Below are 20616 nucleotides of genomic sequence, written 5' to 3'. Positions count from 1 at the left end.
ACGCTAGGAGAGACACCAGACGGAGATAAAGCTTTGATTATTTGCCAGTCCCGGGTCTGCGGCCTGAAGACGCCCCCGAGGCAGAGATGAAAGGTTGGATGATTTATGGGGTCCTGGTCAGGAATGCAGGAGACAGAGACGGACCCGCGGCCACCACCTTCACTGGGCCCAGAGCGTTATCCCATCCTGTTTCCGGCAATTCTCACCGGTGGTTTAGAGCGAGAAGGGAGGGTTTCTAGGAGGCTACAGTGTGACCAACAGAGGGTCCCTGTGGGTCATCGCCGGGAACAGAGGCATAAATCTGGGAGCCCCGGACACAGGTTTCCAACAGCACCGGGCAGCCGGCGGCTCACGGGGCCTCAGGCCGGGCCGTGACGGGCTGAGATCACAGCTGCGTGAGCCGAGACTGGAGGCCACGTGATCTCATCCGCAGGTGCGATTCCCGAAGCTGCTGTGTTCTGAGCTGTGACTTCTTTAAAACCGTCACCAGGCCGGGCGCGGTGGCTCACGCCTGCAATCCCAGCACTTTGGGACTGAGCCTAGTTCAGGAGTTGGAGACCAGCCTGGGCAACATGGTGAAACCCCGTCTGTACTAAAATACAAAAAAAAAAAAAAAAAACTGGGCGAGGCAGCGTGCACCTGTAGTCCAAGGTACTCGGGAGGCTGAGGCAGGAGAATAGCGGGAACCTGGGAGGCAGAGGTTGCCGTGAGCCGAGATCGCGCCATTGCACTCCAGCCTGGGTGACAGAGCGAGACTGTCTGAAAAGAAAAAAAGAAAAGGAAGTTACAATAACCCAGAGAGAAACTTCAAACGGGACCCTGATGAAAGAATCTGCTGCTTTTATTTTTTTGCTTGTGCAAACAGTAGCTGCTAATGTCAGAGGCGTTCAAACCGGAGCCGCTCCTTCTTGGGCTACTTTCCTGGGCTTCCCAGTCATAGGACCACATAAGAGGTTGACACGGATACAGGTCCCAAAGATCCTGCTGATAAAACAGGTTGCAGGGCCAGTCGCGGGGGCTCACACCTGTCATCCCAGCACTTTGGGAGGCCGAGGCGGGTGGATCATGAGGTCAGGAGTTCGAGACCAGCCTGGCCAACACGGTGAAACCCCGTCTCTACTAAAAATACAAAAATCAGCCGGGCGTAGTGGCGGCGCCTGTAGTCCCAGCTACTCCGGAGGCTGAGGCAGCAGAATCGCTTGAATCCAGGAGGTGGAGGTTGTGGTGAGCCGAGATCGCACCACCGCACTCCAGCCTGGGTGATGGAGTTACAGAGAGAGGCTATCTAAAAAAGAATAAAAATAAAAATAAGAATCCTGCCAAATTGTGATTGCGCTAAACGCCACTCCAGTGCACACTTTGAAACGGGTAAGTTGACATTATATAATTTCACATTGCACGATTAAAACTAAATATGCAAACTGAATGCAAAATTCAGGGATTAAATTGCAAATTGAATGATTAAAAATAAGTATTGGGTATGAATAGGTTCCCTTTTCTGAAGAATAGAGGAGGTAAGAAAAGAGATTCTTTTCCTGGCCGGGCGCGGTGGCTCAAGCCTGTAATCCCAGCACTTTGGGAGGCCGAGACGGGCGGATCACGAGGTCAGGAGATCGAGACCAGCCTGGCTAACACAGTGAAACCCCGTCTCTACTAAAAAATACAAAAACTAGCCGGGCGAGGTGGCGGCGCCTGTAGTCCCAGCTACTCGGGAGGCTGAGGCAGGAGAATGGCGGGAACCCGGGAGGCGGAGCTTGCAGTGAGCTGAGATCTGGCCACTGCACTCCAGCCTGGGCCACAGAGCGAGACTCCGTCTCAAAAAAAAAAAAAAAAAAAAGAGATTCTTTTCCTTTTTTTTTTTTTTTTTTTACTTTATAAACATCTTTACTGGGGCATTTTTATTTTTATGTATTTATAATGATTATTTGTTGGAGAGACGGGACCTGGCTGTGTTGCCCGGGCTGGTCTCTAAATCTGGGCTCAAGCCATCCCCACACCTCGGCCTCCCCAGGTGCTGGGATGACAGGCGTGAGCCACTTCACCGGCCTGTTTGCGTTTTGAAAACAAGCTTGCATCACCTTTTAGATAACAATTAACTACGGATAACCTCAACGGACCCCAGCAGGAACTGGCGTCTCGGCTGCCTCTTTGAGGCCCTCGGCTGCCCCTGAGTGGGGGCCCTCTAGGCAGCCCCCAGGAACAGGTGGGGCCTGCATGGTAACCCCCAGAGACCCCCACTCCTGGCATCCTGCAGGGAGGGAGCTGGCAAGCCGGTCCAGGCAGGTCCCACAGGAAAAGACTGTTCTCCCTGGGCTTGAAACTGCTTTTGCAAAAACAATTTTTTTTGAGACTGAGTCTCGTTCTGTCCCCCAGGCTGGAGGGCGGTGGCGCGATCTCGGCTCACTGCAACCTCCGCCTCCCGGGTTCAAGCCACTCTGCTGTCTCAGCCTCCTGGGTGGCTCGGACCACAGGCACCTGCCATCACACTCGGCTAGTTGTGGTATTTTTAGTAGAGACGGGCTTTCGCCACATTGGCTAGGCTGGTCTTGAACTCCTGACCTTGTGATCCACCCCCCCTCAGCCTCCCAGAAGTGGTGGGATGACAGGCGTGAGCCCCTGCGCCCGGCCCGCCAAAATCGTACGTGAGCACATCCGGACAGTGAAGGGGTCTGACCTCACTGAGTCCGTCTTGCTTCGAACCTCCCAGCTGTCCTTCCTCCCTCCAGGGTGTCGGCCACAGTGTCTTTGGGAGGAACTTGCTTTATAGTAGTTTAGCTTGGAAACAAAGACGATAATAGTCCCTTTCCCAAAGCAAACCTGCTTCTTGCCCGGGGACGAGACTGTGTTTACAGGACTAACAAATTAGCCGCTGGATTGGAAACGATGGATTCGGACTCAGGCCGCTGGATTGGAAACGATGGATTCGGACTCAGGCCGCTGAAGGCTCCAAGACTCTGGCCGTCCTCGAATTGCTCCTGGGGAGACATCCCTCTTGTGAAACCGACGGTCGTGCTGAGATATGTCCCCGCGCTGGACGGGGCAGCTGGTACCACGCAGACGACCAACCGGCTCCTCTGGTCTGTGGCCGCCACCCAGGAACTGACTCAGCTTTGAGTCCCTGTGACCTCATCTCTGACCCAGGCGATCAGCACTGCCCACTTTCTGACCCCCTAACCCACCAAATTGTCCCGGAAAACTCCCCTCCGGTGAGGAATAAGGACACGCCGGCTGCAATAGCAGCTCTGTGGTGGTGAGAAATCCCTCTGTCTACGCAGCCGGCGAGAGGGGAGCCCCTGGGGCTGTGACAGGGAGACCAAGGAGGATAAAGGAAACCCAGCTCCGGGGGGCACCAGGTCACAGCCGTGGCTCGGGCAGGAACCCCAAGGTCAAAGGACAGCAGGTGCCGGCCTTGGAAGGGAGCGGCTCAGATTCCACAGAAGCCTCCAGCGTCCTCGTCCCAGGCACAGGCCGTGCTCCACGTGCCGGCGGTGGGAAGAACGGAGACGCCTTGCCAAGGCCGGGGCACGTCCATCGCCAGAGGGCACAGGTGCCAAGGGGCCCGGCCGGCCCAGAAGACAGGGCCCCGGAACCCCAGGTCCACATCACGGCCGGAGCTTGCCCAGAACCATTTTCCCTGTTGATTCCCAAGACGTTCTGTGCCCCAGAAAGCTGCTTGGAAACCCACACACAGTGTCACCCCAAAGCCCATCCCTGGACTTTATGAGCTGCGGCTCGAGACCCTATTGTTCATTTTTTTTTTTTTTTTTTTTTTGAGACCTAGTCTCATTCTATCTCTCGGACTGGAGTGCAGTGTTGTAATCTCAGTTCACTGCGGCTTCCGCCTCCCGGGTTCAAGCGATTCTCCTGCCTCAGCCTCCGGAGTAGCTGGGATGACAGGCACCTGCCGCCACACCCGGCTAATTTTTTTTTTTTTTTTTTTTTTGAGACGGAGTCTCGCTCTGTCACCCAGGCTGGAGTGCAGTGGCGCGATCTCGGCTCACTGCAAGCTCCGCCTCCCGGGTTCAAGCCATTCTCCTGCCTCAGCTTCCCGAGTAGCTGGAACTACAGGCGCCCGCCACTGCGCCCGGCTAATTTTTTTCTATTTTTAGTAGAGACGGGGTTTCACCGTGGTCTCGATCTCCTGACCTTGTGATCCGCCCGCCTCGGCCTCCCAAAGTGCTGGGATTACAGGCGTGAGCCACCGCGCCCGGCCTAATTTTTGTATTTTTAGTAGAGATGGGGTTTCACCAGGTTGCCGAGGCTGGTCTCAAACTCCTGACCTTGTGATCCGCCCACCTCAGCCTCTCAAAGTGCTGGGATGACAGGCGTGAGCCACCGCGCCCGGCCAAAGTATTTTTTAAAGCTTTGTCTTGTGGTAAATCTCACAGCAGACGAAAGCAGCTCGATTCATACAATAACCTGGCGTTGGCCTCATGGTGGCAGCAGCGAGCAGCCGGGGCCTCCTGTGGTTCCTGCATCCGAGCTCCCGGACTCCCCACCCTCCTGTCCACCTGCCCGCCTCAGGGGATGGAGACAGGTGGGTCACCTGAGGTCAGGAGTTCAAGAGCAGCCTGGCCCACGTGGCGAAACCTCGTCTCTACTGAAAATCCAAAAAGTAGCCTGGCGATGGCTCACGCCTGTAAGCCCAGCACTTTGGAATGCAGGCTCCAGGAGGCATGGAGGGGAACAGGGTCTGTGGGGTGTAGGCGGGGGACACAGGATCTGTGGGGCATGGGAGGTGTGGCAATGCAAGCTCAGTGGGCCATGGAGGGGAACAGAGACTCGGTGGGGCAAGGGGGTGGGGGGTGAGGGGTGGAAGAGAGAGTCTGTGGGCCGCGGGTAGGACAGGAGTGGAAGAGGCTCCATGGGGCATGGGGGTAAGGGGACCCAGGTCCTGTAGGGTGGGGGAGACACAGGCTTCCTAAGTGTGTGTGGCTTTACGAGGCTCCACAGGGCATGGAGGGACCGAGGCTCCGTGGCGTGTGGGTCTGGTGGTTGAGCTGCCTGGGGAGCTGCCTGGGGAGCTGCCTGGGGTCGAGGGCCCCGAGGGAGGCGTGGAGGGACCGAGGGTCCTAGGCTGCAGGTGTCGCAGAGGCTTTGAGATTGGGGACCCAGAAGGAGGGTCCCAGGCGCTTGGGCGGCCCGAGCTGCAGACACTGACGCTGTGCAGACGCCTCATGGTCCTCAGAGATGGGCCCAGTCAAGGCCCACGAGGTCAGGAGTTGGAGACGAGACTTTGTCCCCGGGCTGCTGTAACAGATACGGCAAACCGAGAGCTTAAAACAGCAGAAGTGTACTCCCTCCCAGTTCCGAATGCCCCGATGGTGTCATTTCTTTTTTTTTTTTTTTTTTTTTTTTTTTTTTTTTTTGAGTCTCGCTCTGTCGCCCAGGCTGGAGTGCAGTGGCCGGATCTCAGCTCACTGCAAGCTCCGCCTCCCAGGTTCACGCCATTCTCCTGCCTCAGCCTCCCGAGTAGCTGGGACTACAGGCGCCCGCCACCACGCCCGGCTAAGTTTTTGTATTTTTAGTAGAGACGGGGTTTCACTGTGTTAGCCAGGATGGTCTCGATCTCCTGACCTCGTGATCCGCCCGTCTCGGCCTCCCAAAGTGCTGGGATTACAGGCTTGAGCCACCGCGCCCAGCCGGGTGTCATTTCTTAAATGTGTTTGGCCTTCGTGTATCTTGGTATTTTCTGTGGGAAATGTCTTGTCAGATGGAGCCACCTTGGTCTCCAGATAGGCCGTGGGGCTGGGGACCTGGGCCACTCACTGGGCACCTGGCAGTAGCTGCTCTGGGCTGACCCCAGCTGACCCCGGGTGTAGGAATTATCATATGTGTAGGGTGAACACGCCAGCCACACGCTTCCTCCAAGGGCGCATTTATGGATCCACAAACCTATGCATGGCTTCTGGTTGGTGAGATACAGTAGCTTCCTTCATGCAAGGTTTCACTTTTATTTTTATTATTATTATTTTTTGAGACAGGGTCAGCCAAAATTCCATCCCCAGAGCCCCTAGGAGACCCTGGCTAAAGGGAGCCTCGAATGCTCTGGCTGGCCCTGGCTTCTGGGGAGAAGTGGTGGAGGTCTGCAGGGAGAACCCTGGGACCCTCGTGTCCCCAGACCGGGCATGGCCAGCGGGAAGCTCAGGGCAGGGGCACTCAGGGGAGCAGGTGCTGCTCAGAGACCTGGCGGCCCCCACTCTGCTCACAGGACACCTGCCTGCAACATCCCCCGCCCCAGCACAGAACTCCAGCCTTTTCCACAGCTGAACTCTGACCTGCCGCAGAGCCGTGCTGCCGAGAGTCCGGGAAGAGGCAGCCCTCCCAGGAGACCAAACGAGGTTCCTCAGCGGTGGGCACCACGCGGGACGTTCCAGGACCTCCGCGGCGGTTACCGGGACACCAGCCGGGTGCATCATCCAAGCAGAGCAGCAGAAGCAACCAGGAGCTCCCCAGGAGATGAACAGATGAACAAATTCAGAACATCCGTGCAGGGGCCTTTGAAAACAGTATACTAAAAAATAGATAGGGCTTCAGGACAGTATCTCCAATTAAACTTTTAATAAACTCCCGTAGGCGCCAAGAAGGCGGGCAGATAAAAAAGAGCATAAAAACAAAAAAACTGAGTAAAAGGTTACATGTGAGAAAAGAAAGTTTGTTTTGCACTGCATTCTTTCTACTGACGTGGAGTTTATAAAATATAAATAAAGTGAGGCGGAGGCTCTGAGGACGGCCGCCATGTTCTCTGTGTGTCTTTATCTTTTGTGTGTTCTTTCATTCTCCACCACCCCCGGCACAGACCCCAACACACCCGGGGCACGCATGAGGACACACACGGCATGGGAAACACACATGGGAGGGTGAACACGGGAGGACGCACACTCGCACACTCGCACACTCGGGAGGGCGCACACGGGAGGAGGCACACAGGAGGACGCACTCCTGGGAGGGTGAACATGGGGGGGACGCACACTTGGCAGGCACACATGGGAGGATCCACACGGGAGGACGCACACGGGAGGGTGCACACGGGAGGAGGCACTCCCAGGAGGGTGAACACAGGAGGATGCACACAGGAGGGCACGCGGGAGGACACACGGGAGGGCGAACGCAGGAGGGCGCACGCGGGAGGGTACCTGGGCCAGCAGTGGAGTCATGGACCAAGTAAACGCAGTTGTCCACAGCAGAGAATAGGCTTCATCCATAGTCAGGTGTGAAACTCGGAGGCCTGCCACAGCACAGAGGGGCTTCGTAGACACCACGGCAGCGAGAGACGCCAAACACCAACAGCCACCTGTGCTGCGATTGTGTTGCCACGAGACGTCCAGAACGGACGAGTCGCTACACACAGGGCACAGGACACTGCTTGCCTGGGGCTGGAGACGGGGCGTGGCAGAGGCCCATAAAAGCAGGGGATCCTGGCCAGGCGCGGGGGCTCACAAGTGTCATCCCAGCACTTTGGGAGGCCGAGGAGGGCGGATCACTTGAGGTCAGGAGTTCCAGACCAGCCTGGCCGACATGGCAAAACCTCATTTCTACTTAAAAAAAAAACAAAATTATGGAGGCGTGGTGGTGCACACCTGTCGTCCCAGCTACTCGGGAGACTGAGGCAGGAGAATTGCTTGAACCCAGGAGGGGGAGGCTGCAGTGAGCTGAGATCACACTGCTGCACTCCAGCCTAGGCGATCAAAAGAAAGAAAGAAAGAAAGAAAGAAAAAAGCAAAAAGCAGAGGATCCAGTGGAGGCGACGAGAACATCCTGGAACGAGACACAGGCACGGGTTACACCACACTGTGCTGCACAGAAAGGCACTCAGTTGGGCACTTTGCAGAGCTGCAGAGCCGGGCCCTGAGGCTCCCAGTCCGTGCACGTCCCCTCTGCAGGCCCCGGTCAACATGGAGTCACTCAAGCCCCATTCAAGATGGAGTCGCCCGGGCCCCGTTCAACATGGAGTCACTCAGGCCCCGTTCAAGATGGAGTCGCCCGGGCCCCGTTCATCATGGAGTCGCCCGGGCCCCGTTCATCATGGAGTCGCCCGGGCCCCGTTCAACATGGAGTCACTCAGGCCCCGTTCAAGATGGAGTCCCCAGGCCCCGTTCAAGATGGAGTCCCCGGGTCACGTTCAAGATGGAGTCGCCCGGGCCACGTTCATCATGGAGTCGCTGAGGCCCCGTTCAAGATGGAGTCGCTGAGGCCCCGTTCAAGATGGAGTCGCCCGGGCCCCGTTCAACATGGAGTCGCTGAGGCCCCGTTCATCATGGAGTCACTCAGGCCCCGTTCAAGATGGAGTCGCTCAGGCCCCGTTCATCATGGAGTCGCCCGGGCCCTGTTCATCATGGAGTCACTCAGGCCCCATTCAAGATGGAGTCGCTCAGGCCCCGTTCATCATGGAGTCACTCAGGCCCGTTCAAGATGAAGTCGCTCTTGTTCCAACGCCTCTGACAGGTTTTCACGGTGTAAGTCTTGGCTTCTTAATGAGCAACATGAATGGTGACATTGGAGTCTCCACTGTTGACAAAAAAACCAAACTGTAAAATATTTGAATAGGTTTTCTCCGAGCCAAATGTACAAGTGACCCTGGCCCGTGACAAATGTAGTGTTGGAACCGAACTGTCGATTCCCTCCTGGGCAGGGGTCGCCGCGAAGGATCACCGACACGAGATTCACAGCAGAGAGTTATTTATTACTAGCGCGCTAGGGTCCCAAGCTCTAAGTTGGCCCTGGGACCCCGACTGCTTGTTACAGGTTGTTTATATAGGCAAACACAAGTTCAAACACAGCTTACGGCGCGAAATTCAAAGCTTAAGGCGCAAAATGATTGGGTCTAGCTATGGCCTGAGCAAGGTGTCTTATGCTAATTGGTTAGAGCAGGACCTTATGAGATTTTTTTCCTGGAGTTTTTGGTTCCGGGAACTTCGAGGCAGGGTGGGACCCCCGGAATTGGCAGGGTGGGACCCCATGAGGTTGTTTCCCGGAATTGGCAGGGTGGGACCCTATCGGGGTGGGTCCTTATCGAGGCAGGGTGGGACCCTATCCAGAGCCACCTGGTGTTAATTTTTTTCTATATGAGGCCTAGTTTCAGTAGAAGTAACCTCGGGAGCCTCAGGAGGGTCTGAGAACACGTGCCCGGGTTGGCTGGGTTCCAGCCTGATTTTATACGTTCTGGGGAGACAGAAGTTATAAGCAGAGGCATAAACCAGTGTAGGGAAGGTGCATATTGGTTCTGCCCCGAGACGACGTCTCTCAAAGTGGAGACTTCTAAGTCATCGGTGGATTTTAAAGACACCCTAATTGGCAATTGGCTGAAAGAGTTAAGCTTTGCCTGAAAACTTGACGTCAGCATGAAGAAATGCTTGAGTTTAGATGAGGAGTTTTAGAAAGCAAACTTCCCCCACAACAGACGGCTTCGAGGGCCATTTTGAAGTACGTGAAAGAAATACGTTTCGGGGTGAAAGACTTTGACGTATTTTAACGCCTGCTCTCTGTCATGCGATGCTATACTGTAGCCGGACGAGCCACAGACAAAACTCCTCAGACACCGGATTAAAGAAGGAAGAGCTTTTTTATTCGGCCAGGAACGTCGGCAGACTCGCGTCTTAAGAGCCGAGCTCCCTGAAGAAGAAATACGTGGCCGTTTTAAAGGCTTACAACTTTAAGGGATCCATGTAAAAGGGTCATGATAAATCAAGCAAGCATTGAAAATGTGACGGGGGGTACATGCATCAGCTAACAGAACAGAAAGTTTTCCAGTGCTTTCTCATACAATGTCGGGAATTTACAGATAACACTAGTAGTTTTGGTCAGGGGTTAATATTATTATTATTATTTTAACCGCCAGGGCCAGATGGTGGCGCCAAGGTCGTCTAACTATTTATCTTCTGTTTCTTTTTTTTTTTTTTTTTATACGGAGTCTCGCTCTGTCGCCCAAACTGGAGTGCAGTGGCCGGATCTCAGCTCACTGCAAGCTCCACCTCCCGGGTTTACGCCATTCTCCTGCCTCAGCCTCTCGAGTAGCTGGGACTACAGGTGCCCGCCACCTCGCCCGGCTAGTTTTTTGTATTTTTAGTAGAGACAGAGTTTCACCATGTTAGCCAGGATGGTCTCGATCTCCTGACCTCGTGATCCACCCGTCTCGGCCTCCCAAAGTGCTGGGATTACAGGCTTGAGCCACTGCGCCCGGCCTATCTTCTGTTTCTTTCCAACTTTTTGCTTTCTCCCCCTTCTCCTGTCTTATAAAGTAGGGAAAAGGGGAGACAGGGAAAAGCTGGGAAGGACAACAGGAGAAGTGGTGGTCTCATTCTATAATACTAGAGTCCGGTTGGAATTTGATATCTTATTGCTACAGCGAGTCCGTTGTGCCCATGTTACGATCTCTGTTTTCACACGAATGCTGGTCAGTTGTGCCTGAGTTCCAAAGGGAGGATGGTATCATGAGGCCTGTCTGACTCCCTCTTCCTGTCACAGCCTGAGCTACCTTTTCAGGTTCCTTTGGGATCCCCTTGGCCAGAAAGGGGGTCCATTCAGTCAGCTGAGGGGCTTAGAATTCTATGTTTGGTTTACACCAGTATCAGGAGGTTGTCTGAGAGACACCAGCCCCTCCCACCCCCGCAGGCACAGGCTGGAAAGCACCAGACCCGGGGCAGGCCGGCGCTCAGGTGCAGGGCGCTCAGGCCACGGCCACAGGGATGGTCCAGACGTGGCTCTCCAGCCGTCCTCGGACCACACACTGATTGAGGATTTCGGGGGTCCCGATGCAGACTCTAAATGTTGCCAGTCTGGTCTCTAAGGGTGTGTGTATTTTCTGGGGCCGCTCCAGCAAACAGGGCTTAAAAGATATTTATCCTCACGGTGCTGGGGGCAGAAGTCAGAGGGCCGTGCTCCCTCTCGAGGCTCTAGGGAAGGCTCCTTCCCGCCTCTCCCAGCTCCTTGCGGGCTCCAGGCGTCCCTGGGCGTGTGGCTGCCTCCCTCCAGTCCCTGCCTCTGTCTCCACGTGGCCTGCTCTCTGTGCGTTTTCTGTCTCTCCCCTTCTCCGGTAAGGACACCACGCATTGGATTTATAGCCTACCCTACTCCTGGATGACCTCATCTCAGCTTGATTACATCTGCAAGTATCCTGTTTCCAAATAACGTCCTATATCTTTTAGGGATATCTTTAGGGCTTGTTTGCAAACGAGGCACGTGGCAGAATCTGGCCTGAGACTTGCTTTTAGGGCTCTCTAACTCTCCCCGTTGCACCATCTTCACGTGATTTTCCAGAGCACCCATGGGCGGCGTGTTGGCCCGCACAGAGCCCTGCTAGCTGTGAACGTCAGGACTTCCTGCGGGATCTCTTTAGGTCTGATCGGAAGCCCTTTGACTTGCGCCCTGACTGTGCTGGAGAATTCAGAGCCGGCTGGCTCCTTGCTTGTGGCCTGGGAGATTTGTGAACACGCTGTACCTTCAAGATGCCGCCTGGATCTTCCTGCTCCCTCCCTCGGGAGCCTCGCAGGGACGCCGTCTCGTTGTAATGTTTCAGTACAGCACCCACGAGAACTGCCGGGGAAGGGAAGACACCACAGGCCATAAACCACAGAAACTAGAGCTGAAGTGGCCCCACGTGGCCCTCAGTCAAGCGGTATCCAGATTCTTCACCCTGAGGCACTTTACCTTATTTATTATTATTATTATTATTATTATTATTATTATTATTTGACATGGCATTTCACTCTTGTTGCCCAGGCTGGAGTGCAGTGGTGCGATCTCAGCTCACTGCAAGCACCTCCTCCCGGGTTCAAGCTATTGTCCTGCCTCAGCCTCCCCAGTTGCTGGGATTATAGGCTCCCATCACCACGCCCAGCTAATTTTTTGTATTTTTAGAGACAGGGTTTCTCCATGTGGGTCAGGTTGGCCTCGAACTCCCAACGTCAGGAGATCCGCCCACCTTGGCCTCCCACAGTGCTGGGATGACAGGTGTGAGCCACTGCGGCCGACCCCATCTTATTCTTTTTCTCTCACCAGGGACCCCAAATTTGGAACCATAATCACGTTTATTGACATCATGTTAAATTAAGCTTCCCACATTTATTAATAAAAAAAATCATTAGCCTGGCCTTTTTATTTTAATTTTACTTGATTTAATTTTGTTTTTTTGAGGCAGGGTCTCACTCCGTCACCCAGGCTGGAGTGCGGTGGTGCCATCGGGACTCACCACAGCCTCCACCTCCTAGGCTCAAGCAATCCTCTTGCCTCAGCCTCCTGAGTATCTGGGGATTATAGGTGCACACCATCACACTCAGCTAATTAAATAAATTTTTTTTTTTTTTTTTTTTTAGCAGAGATGGGGTCTCACCATGTTGTCCAGGCTGGTCTCAAACTTCTGAGCTCGAGTAATCCTGCTTTGGCCTCCCAAAGTGCTGGGATTACAGGGATAAGCTACCACACTCAGCTTTTATTTTGTTTAATGGAGGTAAAAACCAGATAATATAAAGTTAACCCTTCCGACTACTTTTTTTTTTATTTATTTTATTTATTTTATTTTTTTTTATTTTTTTTTTAGACAGAGTCTTGCTCTGTTGCCCAGGCTGGAGTGCAGTGGTGCGATCTCAGCTCACGGCAACCTCCGCATCCCGGGTTCAAGCGATTCCCCTGCCTCAGCCTCCCGAGTAGCTGGCATTACAGGCACCTGCCACCACACCTGGCTAATTTTCTTGTATTTTAGTAGAGACGGGGTTTCATCGTGTTGGCCAAGACGGTCTGGATATCCTGACCTTGTGATCCACCTGCCTCGGCCTCCCAAAGTGCTGGGATCACAGGCGTGAGCCACCGCGCCCGGCCCCTTTAAACTATTTTCAAGGATACATTTCAGCAGTGTTAATCATATACGCATTGTTGTATAACACATATTTACAACTTCTTCATCTTACGAAACATCGAACAAGGGCGCCCCATTCCCCCTCCCCCAGCCCCTGGCACTCACCATTCTACTGTCTGTGTCTATGGATTTGAGTCCTCCAGAGACCTCGTAGGAGTGGGGTCACACAGCGCTTTTGTGTCTGGCTTATCTCGTTACCCGCAGGTGAGTCCGTGTGGTAGCCTGTCTCACCATTCCTTCCTTTTTAGGGCTGATTCCTATTTCATTATATGTGAAGGGGTGGCCTGCCCCTCCACACCTGTGGGCGTTTCTCGTCAGGTGGGATGGGATTGAGAAAAGAAAGAGACACAGAGACAACGTACAGAGAAAGAAAAGTGGGCCCAGGGGACGGGCGCTCAGCATACGGAGGACGCACTGGTCTCTGAGTTCCCTCAGTATTTATTGATCATTATCTCTTTACCATCTCGGAGAGGGGAGAGGGGGATGTGGCAGGACAATAGGGTAACAGTGGAGAGAGGGTCAGCAGGAAAACATGCGAACAGAGATCTCTGTGTCATCAATAAGTTTAAGGAAAGGTGCTGTGCTTTGATGTGCAAATACAAACATCCCACAAACATTTTCGTGCATTAAAGAGCAGCATTGCCACTAGCACGCACAGCTCACCTCCAGCCCTAAGGCGGTTTTCTCCTATCGCAGTAAATAGAACATACAATCGGGTTTTACACCAAGACGGTCCATTGCCCAGGGACCAGCAGGAGACCGAGGCCTTCCTGTGTCTCCACTGGCAAAGAGGCCTTCCTCTTTTACACTGTTGTTTCACGTGCAGAAATGTTTAACCTCAATGTTGGACCATCTGTCTGTTTTTGCTTTTGTTGCCTGTGCTTGTCTGGGCTTTTGAGAGGCCCGAGGTAAACGGCAGGCGTTCCTGTACCCAGTTCATAACACTGAGCCCAAAACAAAGGAAGCGACACAGTCATGAGCTAGTGTCTCGCCCTGGCAAGAATATGTATGACTTTTGCTGAGAATTTTCATTAATGTTTATTTTGACACAACTTCAGAGTTACATGAAGGCAACGATACGGTACAAAGAATTCCTTCCCATCGGGCATTCATATTCCCCAAAGGCTGGCAGTCCACACTGGCTTCACTCTGGATCAGAGCCAAGTGGAGGGACCACTGTGTCTGTGGGCTGGTTTCCTGGGGCTCTGTAACCAGTGCCCAGAAGCCGGGTGGGTACGTCAACAGGAATTTATCATCTCCCAGCCTCGGAAGTAGATGTTGAAGCCCTAACCCCAGTGCCTCAGAATGTGAGTGTACTTGGCCTCATAGTGTTAGCCCGAGGCTGTCAGAGTGTGCCCTAAAGCAACCTGCTGTTCTCGTGAGAGGGAAGAGGTGCCAGGGATACTTGGGCACAGTGAAAAGACCCTATAAGCACAGGCCAGATGGCGTCCGCAAGCCGAGGAGAGGGGCTTCGGGAGGAACCAGCCCGACTGAGGACACCTTGTTCTCAGACCTCAGCCTCCAGGACTGTGGGAAGGTAGTTTTCAGTGAAGCCCAGCCCTGAACACTCACACAGACGGGTACATTTACTGTCCCTGTTCTTTTTTTTTTTTTTTTTTTTTTTGAGACGGAGTCTTACTCTGTCGCCCAGGCTGGAGTGCAGTGGCCGGATCTCAGCTCACTGCAAGCTCCGTCTCCCGGTTTACGCCATTCTCCTGCCTCAGCCTCCCGAGTAGCTGGGACTACAGGCGCCCGCCACCTCGCCCGGCTAGTTTTTTGTATTTTTTAGTAGAGACGGGGTTTCACTGTGTTAGCCAGGATGGTCTCGATCTCCTGACCTCGTGATCCGCCCGTCTCGGCCTCCCAAAGTGCTGGGATTACAGGCTTGAGCCACCGCGCCCGGCGGTCCCTGTTCTTCTGCCAAGGAAACTGAGGCACAGAGAAGTTTAGGGAACTTGACCCATATGAGAGAACCAGTCATGGTCAAGCTTGGGTTGGAACAAACCACCCTTTTTGCAGCACTCACGCTCTTAGGCACTACACGTCTCCTTGGATACGCTGGAAAAACAGAATACTGCAGCACACCGCGAACACGCAACGTCACAGTAACAAAGACGACACTGAGTCTTCAGCAACATGGGAATGCGTCAGAAGAGTACGGGGGTCTCTCATGGATGGCATGAATAGAAGACCCCTAGAAAGGAAGACACGGCTCAGCCCACCACCCTCAGGGGAAGGTGTTGGTTCTGCTCTACCTCCCAGTAGTTTCCCACCTCCGACAGGGGAAGGCCTCAGTGCCTAGGAGACCTCAGTACCTGGAAAGTCTCAGTACCGAGGCGACCTCAGTATCGACGAGGTCTCAGTGCCTAAGAGATCTCCTTGCCTAGGAGACCTCAGTATCTAGGAGGTCACAACACCGAGGCGACCTCAGCACCGAGGAGGTCTCAGTACCTAGAAGGTCTCAGTACCTAGGAGACCTCAGTACCGAAGAGGTCACAACACCGAGGCGACCTCAGCACCGAGGAGGTCTCAGTACCTAGAAGGTCTCAGGACCTAGGAGACCTCAGTACCGAAGAGGTCACAACACCGAGGCGACCTCAGCACCGAGGAGGTCTCAGTACCTAGAAGGTCTCAGGACCTAGGAGACCTCAGTACCGAAGAGGTCACAACACCGAGGCGACCTCAGCACCGAGGAGGTCTCAGTACCTAGAAGGTCTCAGGACCTAGGAGACCTCAGTACCGAGGAGGTCACAACACCGAGGAGGTCTCAGTACCTAGGAGATCTCAGTGCCTAGGAGGTCTCAGCACTGAGGAGACCTCAGTATCAACGAGGTCTCAGTACCTAAGAGATCTCCGTGCCTAGGAGACCTCAGTACCTAGGTCTCAGCACCGAGGCGACCTCAGCACCGAGGAGGTCTCAGTACCTAGGAGATCTCAGTGCCTACGAGACCTCAGTACCTAGGAGGTCTCAGTACCTAGGAGATCTCAGTGCCTACGAGACCTCAGTACCTAGGAGGTCTCAGCACCGAGGCGACCTCAGTATCAACGAGGTCTCAGTACCTCGGAGGTCTCAGCACCAAGGCGACCTCAGCACCGAGGAGGTCTCAGTACCTAGAAGGTCTCGGGACCTAGGAGGTCTGAGCACCGAGGCGACCTCAGTACCGACGAGGTCTTAGTACCTAGGAGATCGCAGTGCCTAGGAGGTCTCAGTACCTAGGAGGGCTCAGGACCTAGGAGGTCCCAGCGCCAAGGCAACCTCAGTACCGAGGAGGTCTCAGTACCTAGGAGACCTCAGTGCCTACGAGACCTCAGTACCTAGGAGGTCTCAGCACTGAGGAGACCTCAGCACCGAGGAAGTCTCAGTACCTAGGAGATCTCAGTACCTAGCAGGTCAAACTGGGGAGGCGGAGTGGAGAGCTGTTCATGGAAAGATGCGAACGTTCTGCAGACCGACGGTGGTGCCGGGCGCACCACGCCAATGTGCTCAGAGTCCCACCGACCTGCGCCCTGAAGAAGGCCAGCATGGCCAACTCCGTGTTCTGTACACTGCGCCACAGGAGGGAACAGAGCCGTCGGGAGAGAGGGAGGGAGAGGAGCGAGCGCGCCAGCCCCGCCCCGCCGCGCAGCCCCGTCCAGGCCCCGCAGCTCGCGCAGGGTCGGGTGTCCCCGGGCCGGCTCCCCCCGGGGCTGGGCCGCTGCGGGAACAGGGTTGGGCCAAGGCAGCCGCGGGTGGCAGCAGCAGGCGCGGTGCGGGCTGGGCCGGGCTCCGTGGGCCCCTCCGCCGCCCTCTCGGTCCGCACGAGGGCCCCACTCGGGCTCGGCCGGGCTCCGGGGGCCGCGAGCCTCCGCCGCTCCTCAGCCTGGCGGGCCCGGGCGCTGGCTGGAGCCGCAGGTGCGCGTCAGGGGCCGGGCTGGGCGCCGAGGCCCGCAGAGGGGCGCAGAACACGGGCTTGGGCCCCCGCAGAGGCCGCCAGGGGGCCGCGGTGCGCCTCCCACCCGGTCACCTCGGTGCCAGCCCTGCGGCCTCAGGGTAGGCGGACCCACGGCCCTCCACGCCCTCCCTCGCTCGCGTCCTGCCCGGCTGGGAACTCCGCGGGGTCCCGCCGAGTCGGGGACGGGCCGCCGCAGCGCAGCAGCTCACCTCTGCGGTCTTCCCTCACTCAGCTCTTCGCCTTCAACCGCTTCGGCTCTTTTCGTCACCCCTCTTTACTCCGCGTTCCTCTTCGTCACTTTCCGTCATCTCCGATTAGGCTCGGCCTGCTTCAGCTCGCCAGTTCGCCTTCCTCTTTGTCGCCCTCGGATCATTTCCGTGACTCTTCGTCAGTATCCGTCAGTCCCGGTCCCTGTCCGTCCATTCTCGCCACTTTCCGTCGCTCCCCGTCGCTCCCCGTTCATTCTCCGTCACTCTGCGTCACTCTCCGTCAGGCATCGTCTACCTTCGTCACTCCCCGTCACTCTCCGTCGCTTTCCGTCGCTCCCCGTTCATTCTCCGTCACTCTGCGTCACTCTCCGTCAGGCATCGTCTACCTTCGTCACTCTCCGTTTCTCCCCGTCGCTCTCCGTTCATTCTCCGTCACTCTCCGTCAGGCATCGTCTACCTTCGTCACTCTCCGTCGCTCCCCGTCGCTCCCCTTCGGTCCCCGTCGCTCTCCGTTCATTCTCCGTCACTCTCCGTCAGGCATCGTCTACCTTCGTCGCTCCCCGTTCATTCTGCGTCACTCTCCGTCAGGCATCGTCTACCTTAGTCACTCTCCGTCGTTCCCCGTCGCTCTCCGTCACTCTCCGTCAGGCATCGTCTACCTTCGTCACTCCCCGTCACTCTCCGTCGCTCCCCGTCGCTCCCCGTTCATTCTCCGTCACTCTCCGTCACTCTTCGTGAGGCATCGTCTAACTTCGTCTAACTTCGTCACTCTCCGTCACTCTCCGTCGCTCCCCGTTCATTCTCCGTCACTCTCTGTCAGGCATCGTCTACCTTCGTCACTCCCCGTCACTCCCTCGCTCCCCGTTCATTCTCCGTCACTCTGCGTCACTCTTCATCAGGCATCGTCTACCTCCTTCACTCTCCGTCGCTCCCCGTCACTTTCGTCACTCTGTCAGGCATCGTCTACCTTCGTCACTCCCCGTCACTCTCCCTCGCTCCCCGTCGCTCCCTTTCACTCCTCGTAGCTCCCCGTCGCTCTCCGTTCATTCTCCGTCACTCTCCGTCAGGCATCGTCTACCCTCGTCGCTCTCCGTCGCTCCCCGTCACTCTCCCTCAGGCATCGTCTACCTTCGTCACTCTCCGTCACTCTCCGTTCGTTCTCTGTCACTCTCCGTCACTCTCCGTCAGGCATCGTCTACCTTCGTCACTCCCCGTCACTCTCCCTCGCTCTCCGTCGCTCCCCTTCACTCCTCGTAGCTCCCCGTCGCTCTCCGTTCATTCTCCGTCACTCTCCCTCAGGCATCGTCTACCATCGTCACTCTCCGTTCATTCTCTGTCACTCTCCGTCACTCTCCGTCAGGCATCGTCTACCTTCGTCACTCCCCGTCACTCTCCGTCGCTCCCCGTCGCTCCCCGTTCATTCTCCGTCATTCTCCGTCACTCTTCGTGAGGCATCGTCTAACTTCGTCTAACTTCGTCATTCTCCGTCACTCTTCGTCAGGCATCGTCTAACTTCGTCACTCCCCCTCGCTCTCCGTCGCTCTCCGTCGCTCTCCGTCAGGCATCGTCTACCTTCGTCACTCTCCGTCGCTCTCCGTCGCTCTCCTTCACTCTCCGTTCACTCTCCGTCACTCTCCGTTCATTCTCCGTCACTCTCCGTTCATTCTCCGTCACTCTCCGTCAGGCATCGTCTACCTTCGTCACTCTCCGTCGCTCTCCGTCACTCTCCGGCTGCTCCCTTCCCCGCACGCCGGCTGCAGAAAGCCTCATGGCCTTTGCCGGCTGTAGCCCTTCTCCGTCCCTCTCCGGTGCTGCTGTCTCTGTGAGTCCCGCGTGATTTCTGCTCGGCCCGTGACTCTGTCTTCCTCCCTTCGCTTCTGGGAGAGTGGCCTGAGCCCTCCCGAGACGCCTCTCCCCGCTACCCGGCCTGACGGATGGTGAGGAGCGGGGGTCTGGGGGTGGTCCCGTGGGGAGGAGCGGGGGTCTGGGGGTGGTCCCGTGGGGAGGAGCTGGGGGTCTGGGGGTGGTCCCGAGGGGAGAAGAGGGGGGTCTGGGGGTGGTCCCGAGGGGAGGAGCTGGGGGTCTGGGGGTGGTCCCGAGGGGAGGAGCTGGGGGTCTGGGGGTGGTCCCGTGGGGAGGAGCTGGGGGTCTGGGGGTGGTCCCGAGGGGAGAAGAGGGGGGTCTGGGGGTGGTCCCGAGGGGAGGAGCTGGGGGTCTGGGGGTGGTCCCGAGGGGAGGAGCTGGGGGTCTGGGGGTGGTCCCGAGGGGAGAAGAGGGGGGTCTGGGGGTGGTCCCGAGGGGATGAGCTGGGGGTCTGGGGGTGGTCCCGAGGGGAGAAGAGGGGGGTCTGGGGGTGGTCCCGAGGGGAGGAGCTGGGGGTCTGGGGGTGGTCCCGAGGGGAGAAGAGGGGGGTCTGGGGGTGGTCCCGAGGGGAGGAGCTGGGGGTCTGGGGGTGGTCCCGAGGGGAGAAGAGGGGGGTCTGGGGGTGGTCCCGAGGGGATGAGCCGGGGGTCTGGGGGTGGTCCCGAGGGGAGGAGCCGGGGGTCTGGGGGTGGTCCCGAGGGGAGAAGCGGGGGTCTGGGGGTGGTCCCGAGGGGAGGAGCAGGGAGTCTGGGGGTGGTCCCGAGGGGAGAAGCGGGGATCTGGGGGTGGTCCCGAGGGGAGAAGCGGGGATCTGGGGGTGGTCCCGAGGGGAGAAGCGGGGGTCTGGGGGTGGTCCCGAGGGGAGAAGCGGGGGTCTGGGGGTGGTCCCGAGGGGAGGAGCGGGGGTCTGGGGGTGGTCCCGAGGGGAGGAGCGGGGGTCTGGGGGTGGTCCCGAGGGGAGGAGCGGGGGTCTGGGGGTGGCCCCGAGCAGAGGAGCGGGGGTCTGGGGATGGTCCCGAGCGGAGGAGCGGGGGTCTGGGTGTGCTTTGCATGGGGTCTCCCTGTGGTCCGGAGGGTGGAGCAGGGGGTCTGGGGCTGGTACTTATGAGAGGGACAGGGCTGTTTCTGTTTTTGGTCCGTTTCCCATCTGTCCTCGTGATCCGGACAGGTGGGGCATAATGGGAGGGTCAAGGTGAGGGGAAGGAAGGCGTGGCGGCCTGGTCCCGAGGGGCAGGAAAGGGGTTCGTGGTGCGGTTCTGACGTGTGACCCCATCCACAGGAGAATGGACACCTCAGACTCTCCCATCCCTGGCCATTGGCGTGGCCCAGGAGCTGCCTTCCCTGGCTGTGCTCGAGGCTCACTGGAGGGAACTTCGTTTTCATTGTGGGAAATTTTTAAAAAGTGTCTTACAGATTTCAGTGAGTTCAAAGCCGCCCGTGCGCAGACGTAGGTCCGTTCTTCGCCTAGCTTCACTCTAGCCTGCCGAAAGGAAATGGTAATAGAGCTGGAAAAGGTGTCCTGGGGTTGATTAGAGGATTTTCCGTTTCATCTTGGAAAGGGATATTGACGGGAGGCCAGAACTTCTAGATCCTCTTCAATTTCAAGAAATACTTTAAAGCCTGGACAATATCGGGAGGCCTTATCTCTACAAAATAAAAATGGAAAAATCAGCTGGGTGCGATGGCACACTCCTGTGGTCCCACCTTCTCCGGAGGATGAGGTGGGAAGATCACGAGCTTGGGAGGCTGAGGCTGCAGTTAG

The 20616-nt window shown here is 56.5% G+C and overlaps 1 long non-coding RNA gene across 1 annotated transcript; it reads left to right on the top strand.

The window, feature by feature from the left end:
* The first annotated feature begins 18713 nt into the window (after positions 1-18713).
* Positions 18714-20514, top strand: LOC144338865 (uncharacterized). Its single transcript, XR_013413253.1, has 2 exons — positions 18714-18928; positions 20134-20514. It is a non-coding gene; the product is annotated as an uncharacterized LOC144338865 (long non-coding RNA).
* The last annotated feature ends 102 nt before the right edge of the window (positions 20515-20616 follow it).

This window comes from Macaca mulatta, chromosome Y (genome assembly GCF_049350105.2).
Source record: "Macaca mulatta isolate MMU2019108-1 chromosome Y, T2T-MMU8v2.0, whole genome shotgun sequence".
Lineage (NCBI taxonomy): Eukaryota > Metazoa > Chordata > Mammalia > Primates > Cercopithecidae > Macaca > Macaca mulatta.
This window is presented reverse-complemented; position numbering and strand designations above follow the sequence as displayed.